We start from the raw sequence: 12,771 nt of genomic DNA on the forward strand, positions 1-12,771 counted from the left end.
TACTAGTTGACCTCAGACTGTCTATTTTTTCTACAAATATAACAGTTGTCATCAAGAGCTCTTGATAGCAGATATTGGAGCAAGGATATTGATTTGCGGCATGAATTCAGTTTCAACAGGAAGCGCAATAAGAACAGAGGAGACACAGAACAGAACGCTCTCATCGCTTTGTTTTTAATGCGGAAGGAGAGTAGTGGCCAGGGCCCGAAGACTGACGAGTGCATCGTAGGCGTCAAGTACGGGAGGGGACAAGGGACAAAACGAAAAACCTGAAAGACTACGGCAGCACGACGACATCCGCAATATTGCAAGAGATTGCAACCCGATAGCCGCACACTCTGAAGACACAGACTACCGAACCGATTTAAAGAAACAACAGTCATACTAACTGCAACCAATAACGGGAAACGACTGTTACTCGAGTCCTGGCATATTCAAACGACTCCAAACAATGTAAAGACGACCAATAAAGGAAGCTTTCCCCGGTATACACGAATGGCCTTCTCTCCTTCCTGCGCAGCGCACGAAACAGAAATTGACGCCCGTAGCCAGCTCCACAGCCAAGTCAAGGACAAACATCTTCAACATACCTCTGTCTTGCTGGGCAAAATACCATAAGGCAAAACGGACTATCCTGCGAACTTTAATTTTCAGTTTCAATAAAAACTGATAGACTAAGTTGATTAAAATGTTAAATTATTTCACTTTTCAATCACTTGAGTTAGGTACTTATCTCAAATCAGAGAATTCGAGCTTCTTATGCGAAGAGCCCATCCCAGGTTTGAGATTTCGGGGAATCGGCCTCTCGTAGAAATTGCGAAGTAATTAAATTCAACCAAATTCAACGGCAAAACCCATTTAATCAGGTTGAATTTCAATAAGCCACAATAATTTATTTCAAATTTCTTAATTACTGTCCCAAATGATGTCTTTAACCATCTTAGGATACCCGCCACTACAGGAAAAGTAATTTTGAAGCCAGTGAACAAATATATTTCTTAATTTTCAGGATTTTGGACACATTACTTGAAGCACCCGTTGTTCCCGGCAACCTGGGATATATTCAATATTTAGAACGCACACGTATACACAACTTGTGGTAGTCAGAGAGTTCGAAGGTGAGCATCTGAACATTGTTGGCCGGTCCTCCGAAATCGGTAACATTGCCCAGTTCGGACAAACTCACAAGGTCCCTTTTGCGCTCATCTAAGACTGCTGGAAGGCGAAAGCCTTCTTCTTTTTATTCTTAATAGATTGTATTTATATTACCCCCTTACAAAGCTTTCTGCACCTAGCGTGGTTTTGCACTGCCTCCGTGACCGACCCACCTATGACAAAGCAATGATGTCATCCGGTGACGTCATCATGCGATATCATGCCACTTTGAGGTCTTGATGACGCCACGAATTTTGGTTACTTCAGGCCCTTTTTATCGAATTTATCGCAAGTTGTGATCTTTTCAACCTGGAAACCCAGCTGATAAGCCTGAGAGAAAAGTAAGTTCTGGCTTGAATCAAAAAACTTGCCTTCTGTCCGAACCTTGTTTGCCCAATCAGAGTGCGCATACGAAACTACGCAGCATGCCAACAAGACTTTCTCGGCACTGGCGTAGACTGGGGGGAGGGAGAAGGCTGTTCAAACCTTCTTTCCCCAAATGTATTCATTGGTGCATGTGGACAAATACATGCACGTACATGCCTAATGGGTGGCAGGCCCTGTTCCCCAGAGAAAATATTTCCGGCTACGGGCTTGCTTCAATGCTAATAGACTTCATCGTAAAATAACAGCGCAAAACAAATGACGGACAAACACGCAGAGGCAAGCGAGCGCTTACTCGGGAGTCTTTTCTGTTTGAAGTGATACGCGAGCATGCGGGAACGACACAGAGTCACTGCAATGAGCGATACTGTTCGAGAAGGGCCAGAACGAGCATAGCTGCAAGAAACCAAAAAACTAGAAATGAACTTCACAATGGCGGTAAATGGGGTAGTTGGTTGTTCATGATCGTAAAATAACAGCGCAAAAAAAAAACGACGGATGAACCCGAAGAGACAAGCCAGTGCTGACTCGGGAGACTTTCCCGTTTGAAATGATACGAGAGCACGCGGGAACGACACAGTCACTGCAATGAGCAATACTGTTCCAGAAGGGCCATAAGGAACATAGCTGCAAGAGCCCGCGAAACACGCAATAAACAAATGAGACTTTCAGACTTTCGTGCTTCCTTTTTCTTAACAAACGTAATTACCATTCAACACGTATTAGCGATACTACTCTATCAGACTTGTTTATCACAATTAGTACAGCAGTACGATACAGGCAGGCGTCCTGCGTGCACCAATAAGTGATCATTTGCCATTTTATCTATCCTAGAAAACATAATCAGTGTATGGAGTCGAATCCTTCCTGCCACTGTCTTTCAGCAAATTAATCATCGAAGGCTAACTCCTTTTAGAGAGTATATTAGCACTCTCAATTGGAACAACTTTCTATCTAGTCCTTCCGTTGATCTTGCTTATAATATTTTTATAGATTCTCTTTGTTCTGTGTATTAAAAAAAACGTTTTACTTATAAAGTTTTAAAGAGACCAAAACGGTCGCGTAAGCCTTGGAGTTCTTCCGCAATACTCAATATGATAAAAGAAAAAAATAGGTTGTATCAAGAGTTTCTGATAAAGCGAGACCCGGATAAATTGAAAACTTTTACGGTATAGAGAAATAAACGCACTAAACTACAAAAACAAGATAAATGCGATTATCACTACAAGATGTGTGACGGTTTCAGTGATTCTAAGCAATTGTGGAAGAAAATAAATGATACTATATCCACCAAACATGTGACTAGTGATATTAGTGAGCTGGTGATCAAAAATGAAATTTGCAAGGGTGCAGTACTAGCAAACAAATTTAATGAGTACTTTTCCTCACTATTAGACAGTAGTCATAATTGTGATCCATCAGATAATTTGCATCCTGCTTTAAATAATTCTGTGTTTGCTAATATTACACACGCGCAACAAGTCATCAGCGTTGTTCAACATTTCAAAATGAGTAAAAGCGAGGACATCGATGGCTTAAAATTAGAACTGTTAAGCTGTTTATTGGTGGGTTGCAGTCGGGGCCTAGGGATGACGGCAGCATACGTAGCCGGCACTCCCGCTTCGAAGGACGGAGGTCTAGCGGCGGCTTCGGCGTAACTCAACGGCGCAGCCGCAGGGATTGCCGGGTGCGTCCTGGCGACAACCTGAGCGTAACTCTGTGGCGCAGGAGCCGGAGGTTGCTGGTGGTACTCGGGCATCACCTCCGCGATTTCCTGCTCAATCGCTCGGCGGATGGGAGGAAGAAGGGTCGTCGACGACTGTTGAACGTGCGGCGGGTGGGCGAAGGCCAGGAGAGAGAACTGGCGTGCGATTTCCTCGCGCACGAATGCCTTCATTTCTGCCAGCAGCGTGGCCTGGTCAGGTATGGCCGCCAAGCCAGCAAGCTCTTCGTCGCGTGATGGAGAGCGACGGGTCATCGAACGTTGCCGGCGGAGCTCCTCGTAGCTCTGGCACAGTGTGATGACCTCGGCCACGGTGGAAGGGTTTTTAGCGAGCAACATTGTGAATGCATCGTCGTCAATACCCTTCATAATGTTCCGGATCTTGTCAGACTCGGACATGGTGCCGTTGGCTTTCTTACACAAGTCCAGGACGTCTTCGATATAACTGGTGAAAGATTCACCGGCCTGCTGAGCTCGTTCGCGTAAGCGCTGTTCTGCTTGCAGCTTACGAACTGCAGGGCGGCCAAAAACGTTGATGACGGCGGTTTTGAAATCAGACCAAGTAGCAAAATCGGACGCGTGGTTGTTGTACCACAAACTTGCTACTCCCGCGAGGTAGAAGACTATGTTGCTCAACTTGCCTGCTTCGTCCCATTTGTTGGGTACGCTCACGCGCTCGTAAATTGCGAGCCAGTCCTCCACGTCGGTACCATCGGCGCCAGTGAAGATAGGTGGATCGCGGATGCGTGGGACACCGGGACATGTGGTCGGTGTGGGAGGCGGCGTTTGCTGAGCGGCGTCTTGGGGCATGGTAGATGGCAGAGTACGGGAACGAAACTCCAGGGGCATTGAATGGGAGCACAGCACTCTCCACCAATTTGTTAAGCTGTTTATTGGACGGCACTCGGCGACAATGCACTATGGCGACAGTCAAGGCAAAAGCACGGGCTCCGAGAGCGCGAGCGGCGTTTTGAAGAGGACGACCCACTAGGAGCCGCTGGAGAGCGCAACCGTTAAGCAGCACCAATTGCTTCGCCACAGAACTTATAATATATATTTTAGATCTCGTATGCGCCTGCTTAGTACATATGTGTAATCTCGTGTTCACCACTGGGCTGTTTCCCCAGGACATGAAAAACGCTAAGGTAACGGTTATATATAAGGGTGGTGACAGAAGCAATTTAGGAAACTACAGACGAAAGTCGATTTTGCCAGTTTTCTCTAAGCGATGTGAAAAACTCATTTTCATTCGGCTGTCTAATTTCTTTAATATGCACAACACTATCACGTCGTCACAGTTCCGTCTTCAGTAAGGCCTTTCATCCGAAAGTGCCTTACTATACCAAAAGGAATTCATTCTAAGAAATATAGAAGCAAAAAAACTTACCCTAGGAAGATTTCTAGGTTTCTCCAAAGCATTTGGTAGAATAAACCATGATATTATGCTAGAAAAATTTCACTGTTATGGCGCTCGCGGTACCGTTTAAGCCTTAATAAGAATCTAGTTATCTCATGGGAAACAATGTGTATCAATCAATCGAGAGCTGTCATCAGCCATGAACGTTGGGAATGTAGTACCGCAAGGTAGCATTTTGGGACGCATATTATTTAACATTTTTATCAATGATAATATATATTTTGACAGCTCTGTAGAATATGTAATCTATGCGGACGATACCAGTATATTTTTTTCTGGGGAAACGGCTGATGACCTCATTGTTTCTGCTAATGAAATACTAAATAAAGTATATGCCTCGGCTGTGGCAAATTCTCTGCACGTTCATTGCTCTAAAAGCAAGGCTGTACTGTTCCGTGCGAAATCCAAGTTATTCGAAACGTCTCAGGAAGTAATACTCAATAACGCCGAAATTAAGCTTTCTCAAACAGTTAAGACTTTCGGTGTCCCTTTTCACGAACAGATGGCATGAAATTACCAAGCCGAACACAGTAGTCACAAACTTTATAAAGATTTAGGTGTGTTGCGTCGATGTCAGAATATACTACCTGTGAAACAAAAACAAATATTAGTATATAATGCTCTTTTTTGTTCACATTTACAACATTGCCATCTGGTCTGGCCAACAGGCTGTAAAGCATCATTTATTTACCTGGCCGTGTTAAAAAAATGCATTGCGATGCATTGAAGGTGTATCCTGTGACGCACACACTGCTTCAATATTTGCAAAATATAGAATTTTAAGAATTACCATTCTATTACGACTACCAGCTTCTGTCAACCTTTAAATCAGAAAGACGCAGGGGACGTATCCTTTTAGGCGCTTTGGCCGCCTTGCAACCAAATCCTGCCAGTCACGTTACTCGGTATACGGAGACTTGGTATGTACCATATCCTCGCATTAACTATGGATTCGAAACACTACGTTACCATCTTCCAAGTGCGACGAACGAATGAAAATTACCAATTGATAATGTGCGTATATTTTCTAAAACTGACACGTTAAATTGGAGATGCTGATAGTGTTTTTCATGAATGTAGGTGATTTCTGTAATTGTCACTTAGCTTCATTCTTTCATACATTGCTTTGTTATGAATATTTTTGTACGCATGTCAGAGTTCTTATTCTAATATTTGCTGTCATGGGCCACATGCGTGTTCTTTTTGCACTGTCGCTTTCCGCTGCCTGTAAATTTTGTAATTTTTGTAACCTTGTAATTTAGAATTTTTTTGGGTAAAGGAGCCAGTCAAGCTATGCAATACAGGTTTTTTCCCTTTGTACCAAACCAGGTATACAATGTATTTTCATGTAATAATAATATTTGGGGTTTAACGTCCCAAAACCACCATATGATTATGAGAGACGCCGTAGTGGAGGACTCCGGAAATTTCGACCACCTGGGGTTGTTTAACGTGCACCTAAATCTAAGTACACGGGCCTCAGACATTTTCGCCCCCATCGAAAATGCAGCCGCCGCGGCCGCGATTCGATCCCTCGACCTTCGGGTCAGCAATTGTATTTTCATGTACTTGTAGCGTGGTTGAATAAACTGAATATAATACTACATGCATACATCTTAGTAATGCCGACACTCTACTTACCCCACATGTCGCGCGTACGCATATCGGGGTAGACCGCGCACTGGTAAGCCGAGAGGTGCTTTGTTCGGTCGGTTGGACTGTGCCCTGAACTGGTTTGGTTTCACATCGCGGGGGTTCGTGGGAACAAAGATGGCCACAGTTTAATTCTAACAAGAGAGGAGCAATAATAGAAGAAAGAAGTAAGGGCAAATATACAAACACCTAATAGTGACGCGTCATAGAAAAGTAACGTTTTCGGGAGGTTAGAGGTACACGCTAAGCGAAATATACGATAGAAAGCAAAAATAAATAAAAATAAATGTATTTGCAATAAATTTGTTCAGACGTCGCTCGACTCAATGCGTACCTTACAGCACCAAGCTACGACAATACTATTGAAACAGAAAATAACGTTTTTAACGGACCAGTCTATGCGCCGTGTCTCGTTTGCCTTCCTTCGTGTTTTCGTTCTTTCGTGCACCACAGCATTAAGACGAGTTACGAACTCGCCCATCAGTTTGTACTTCCCAGTCTATGAACTCCTATTGGAGTAAAGGGGTTGTCGCGGTGTAGCAGGGAATTCTCGAAGACTTCATCAAAAGCAACGGCCTAGTGGGTAAGATCGCTGTGCTCACATTTCGGGTTATTACGGTGTCTTCGCCTAAGCGCGCCCGCGACAATACTGACCGAATCCATTGCAGATCAAAAGTAAATTATTAAAATTTCTTCGCTGTCTCTAAGGCCGCCGGCCGTCAATCTCCCATTCGACCCTCTCCCTGGAAACATAACACCTAGTGTTTCTTAGGTCCGGCCTAATGGCTTTACGGTCAGCGACTTGTGTGTGGAGCGTCAGTAAAACGCGTGCTCGACTCCTGTGTGGAGCGTCAGTGGCGCGCGTTTTCGACTCCTGTCATTTTTGCTGGAACTTGCTCCTTTCTGAGTGGCAGGGCGGGCAAAATTTACTGTTGCTTGTGACGCTTATACATCATATAAGCTAGAGCTATAAAATTGTGTAGTTGTGCCGATGGTTCACATACGTGAGCAGTGTGACAGAAAGCACTAAAATTATCTGCTAAAGGCAATGGCTGCTAAAGGCAGTAAGCAAGCTCAAAATTACTCACCACGCTGACTACTCAACAGAAAGATGTTCACTTGCACTTCCTCACATTCATATCCGCACATTACAAGTAACCATTGATTAAACTTGAATTCATTGTTTCTTCCCACATTGCTGACAACTGTACAGGATACGCAGTACAGGATATGGATGAATGGATATGGAGGATATGGATGGATCGTAGTGGGATGTTTGCAAAGACGAAGTAGCGGGCAGTTTGCAAAGGATCAGTGATGGGTCGTAGTGGGATGTTTCCAAAGACGAAGTAGTGGGCAGTTTGCAAAGGCGGTTGCGCAGGGCAACGGAGACGTCGCAAGGTTAGACAAAGAGGAGCTTCGCCCCTAAAATAGCTCTCCTGCATGTCTTATGCAAAAGAGAACCAAGAAAAAAGAACAGCAGCAATACCTTCTGCTGTTTTCCGAAAGGTATCTTCAAGATGAAATTAATAATGTCATCCTTGGTCGGCCAACTTACGGCCATCCGGCAGGCCCACGAGGCGGCGGTGAGGCAAGACCTCGACGTCCCCGCGTGGGAGACCTAAGGCCCGGTTGGCGAAAGCTTTGCAGGAATATCAATAAAGTTGTCACCAACCACATGAAGGCACTGTGCGAAACACACGACGGCCCCCCGTCCGTGCTCCGGCCCTGACCACAAATCTCTTTCCGTGAGGCCATCAAGCGACTGATCATGATCTGATCATGATCATTAATTCACAAGATGAGGAACCAAACCTGGGCCACCCCCGACACAGTCCCTCCGGCCGGACAATCCATATATACATGTCTCGGCCTACCAGTCTCCGCTACCCTACAAAGGCGTACCCGGAGCTGGTGCTTAAAGTAGATCGGTAGGCATTAATAACATGCACACAGAACTAAATCAGAAAGCATTTTCAACCTGCGCAGTCATGCTAAGCGAAAGTTTTTGTGAATCCACTCTATTCCACTTTTGTCTCGTAAGATATATTCCTCCACTCAGTTTTGAGAGACAACTTTGTGGGCGAGAAGATCCTGTTTTGGCCGAAATTTGAGCCAGTTCAAAGTTGAACGCTGCACGAAATGCGGAGCACTGACTCGCGTATGTTTCCGACGTGTTCACGTCATGTTTTCAGCCCTGTTGTATTCTTTTATGGTGTTTTTGTTTGATTATGGGTATATTTTGTATCCTTTTCTGTACTTGTTTGTGATTAATTCATTTCATTGGCGATCATACATTTTCTGTTCTAGTCTCTTTTCTAGTGTTTTGCTAGCCTTAGCTCATCTGACCGCAGTGCGCGCACTGCCGGCGCTTGCGTTGTATGACATCCAATGTGAGTGCGCATTAAAGAACACCAGATGGTCGAAATTTTGGGAGCCTTCCACCAGGGCGCCCCTCATAACTATATAGTGGATTTAGGACGTAAAACTGCAGATATTATCTTGTATTATTATTTCACTGTATAACGAATGTGAATTACTGGTCATGAAGTGACTGACTTGCCATGTACGTATTGACAGGCACAAAAACATATTCGCGTTTTTGTGGTCGTTCTATTACCTTACGTACACTAAAATTCCCGATATGCGATATGAATCGCGTCCTACTTGTCTCGTGCGTTGAGACGTAGTACATGACAAGGCGTCATTGCAATGTCATGGTAGTTTTTTTTATTACACTGCTATACACTGCTATACATTTGCTATACACAAATGACAAATAAAACACGTCGACGTATTACGAACTCAAACAACCCGCGAAAACATGAATGTTCATGACATGCATGTCGCATACAGTAAAGGTTCTTTAATGCGGATGACATCGCTGCCGAAAATTCGTGCTTGAGTTTTAACAGTCAAAAATTTTGAAGTGTTCATACTGCACTGTTTTGCTTTTGAAAGAAATTGGGGAGGGGAGAGGCGTGTAGGGAATGGAGTTTCAGCTCCACTAACCTGACACTTACGCAGGGGCGGAGCATGTAGTGTGCGCCCGTGTATCCCACAGCAATATCACTGCTAGTGGGCAATGAGGGCCAGAAGAAAGGTTAGACACAGAGACCCGCAGTCTGCTTCTAGTTAACATGCACGCTGGGAATATTTAGTGTTCAACTACTCACATATGTAATCTCCCAGCGGCACTACATTGCAGGTCAAGACCCAGTGCTTATATATGCGGGGTAGCCGATGAACGGCTGTGCAGCGCGAGTAGTCGGTTCTTTCAAGAAACTCGCTAGCAGACGCTGCCTGCGTCGGCGTTGTCTCTCGCGGACGAGGACGGTTCTCGTTCCTCACAGGCTGGTAGTTCAGCGTTCGTTGCAGAAAACGCGTTTTCATAGTCAACGCGCGCCGTTCGCTCTCTCTCGCCAACCGGCGAGCGCTGAGGTGGCGGTGCGGTCTCTTGCGCTCAAACAAATGGACATGACATGACGATGCAAGCAAGCAAATGGGTCACGGCGTTGCACGCGGCGACAGCAGACGACGATGCACCGCGGAGAAGCCGGGAGCCTAAGGTGCATCGCCCCTAAAAGGAAGGGTTGACCTCTCCATCGCAGGAATCGGTATCACACGAAAGAGAATCCTGTTTTCACAAAAGTAGTTTGTGCTTTACTTTGACATACTCGTATGAGAGCTTTCATAATGACTATAGTGTTTGGCAGCCATGGCACCGTTTGTCGTAGATGCGCCGACGTTGATGCCTTGTGGCGCACGTCAATCCCGATGTCTAACGTTCATGCCCATGACTAAATCTTTGTGGACACAGCGTATGCTAATAACAATTGTTGAAGTTTATCTTCCGGAAAGCACGATATGAATACAAGGGACGCCCTGGTGGAAGGCTCCGGTTATATTGATCATGTGGTGTTTTTTTAACATGAGCCTAAATCAATGTACACGGGCCTGTAGCATTTTGCTTCCAATAAAATGCAGCCGCCGAAACCGGGATTCAATTCCGCGACCTTCAGCTCAGCATTCACCAGAAGACACATTGGCGGTTGATGTATACCTAGTGCGGTTAATGGCGTATGGTGAACCCCGCGCAAATATGACATCAACAACCACAAAAAAGACACTGATACTCGATATGCACTGACTCAAACCATCCGTATGTAAAGAAAGAAACGACAGCGTGTACGCTCCCAAGTATATAGAGCAACGTGTGCCTCTGCTCACTCATACACTACCACAGAACGCTTCAGGAACGCCATAGGCAGAGGCGCGTTTTAAGGACACGCGTATGTGTGTCGGCCTCCCAGTGGGTGGAGCCTTTGGCACCTACCGCCGCGGACCGAGACGCCGTGGGTTCGACTCCTAGGTGATCCGCGTCAACGAACCTTCCTCTGCTAGTTTCTCTCTGTCATCTAGTTTAGACAACTTCCTAAGACTCCATCCGTCCACCGAAAGGCTGTAGTGTGAGTGGATTATTGAATTCGATATACGGACAGCGAGGCACTTACATCTGCCTCAGCGGCCGCAGTCTCGTCTTTTCTCCCTCAACAGGTCATCTTGCGGCACGGCGCTTCATGGGTAGTCATCAGTAGAGGCCGGATTTTAAATGCCATTCATTTCTTAGCGAAGCTCAGACACTTCGGCCGTTTCTATCTATCTATCTATCTATCTATCTATCTATCTATCTATCTATCTATCTATCTATCTATCTATCTATCTATCTATCTATCTAGCCGCCTACGTCTGGGCGCTCTCCCGGTCGTCTCCATAACTTGCAATATGCGAAAATTGGCCTAGCAGGGGATCATTGTATGACCAACACGATTCAATGGTCGTGACATGAATAACGCAAAATACCTATCGCGTACGTCATGAAACCTTTTCTCTCAGTCATGTATGGCACATACACGCATACCTAAGTTCATGTTATGCGGGTATGTGCCACAGGTGATAGAGTCTCAACCAACACAGTAACGGCGAACACATACATTGACACGCAAGGAAAGTGATAATAATAATAATTGTTGCGGTATTATGTCTCAAAACCACGATGTTATTATGACAGGTACCATAGCGAAGGGCTACGGAAATTTCGAACATCTGGTATTCATAAACATGCACTGAGATCGCAAGTACACGGGCACCTAGCGTTTTGCCTCCATCTAAATGCGACCCCCGGGCCGGGATCGAACCCGCGACATTCGAGTCAGCAGCCGAGCACCGTAACCACTGCACCACCGCGGCCCAACGAAAATGAGCGAGCTGAAGACAGAACACCCCTGGAAGACAAAAAAACGGAGTGAATGCTTCCCTACAATAAATATGCCAGAGAACCAGGCCTGTCATCATTAGCGGTGACTTCATTCACTTATCAAGACCCAACAACGCCTGGTTCTTATACTGCGTGAAAGACTGCTTGGATGTGGCCATGACATCAAAAGACCTCGCTGCCACGTCCAGGACAGGAGGCATCATAGATCATTTCATCGTAATAGGCATCCAGGAATTACACCAGTTTCACGATATTTCGCACTTCACTACACTTAGACCTCTCGTAGCCGCGATCATGAACGGATCCATTAACAAGTCCGGTGCAGCTGCTGGTGCTCACCGATCACGGTGGTGATGACCTGGTTCAAGAACTGTCAAGGCCCCCTCCTACACATACACAAACTCCTGAAACGTGCGTGCGTTCTCCGTGATAACGGACAAATATAAGCATAACAACTGTAACGCAACTGTAACAACTCCAACTGCAGTTTTACCTGTGTGCAGTGGGCCTGCGCGGGCCACTCGGCTGCGTACCATATATTTAGTGAAACTTTCCTAAATGAAGTTTCCTTGCGAGTAACTCCTGTCATGTGCATGTGTTCCCTATTCGTCGTGTTCGATTTCGCGCTATCCAGTATTGAAGAATATGAGCCCTACCTATCAGCTTGCCGCGTCTGGTGTTGGTAACACCCATGTTACTGTTGGCATCGTTATGCATCCCTAAACAACTGGTTATATAATAAATATGCGACTCTACCACATATGAGTGTGCGTATACGACTTCCACATTTCTCTAGCGCCATTTCGTAACGTTTCGCTCAATGTGAAAAATTACGCCACAGCCACCATTGCACGCATCCTTCGCACAACATCGATTCCCACGGTATGTGGAATCTGCCGAATTTTTTAGGCACTAAAAAGCTCGTTTTAGGCGCCAAAAATAGGCAGGCAAAACATCGTACTAGGCCTCCAATATCGAAAATAAAGGCACAATAAACTTTCAGACAAATACAATCAATTTCAAATATTGGCGACGTCGATTTCTATCTACGACAACCAAAATTTTTATTGCTTAAAGGGACCCTCGAACACTTCTCCTGACCTCATTTTGGTTTCCGTAGACTGAAGGCTGAAGAGATTAGTGGAGCAAGAATTGCAGAGA

This window comes from Rhipicephalus sanguineus, chromosome 6 (assembly GCF_013339695.2).
Source record: "Rhipicephalus sanguineus isolate Rsan-2018 chromosome 6, BIME_Rsan_1.4, whole genome shotgun sequence".
Taxonomy (NCBI): domain Eukaryota; kingdom Metazoa; phylum Arthropoda; class Arachnida; order Ixodida; family Ixodidae; genus Rhipicephalus; species Rhipicephalus sanguineus.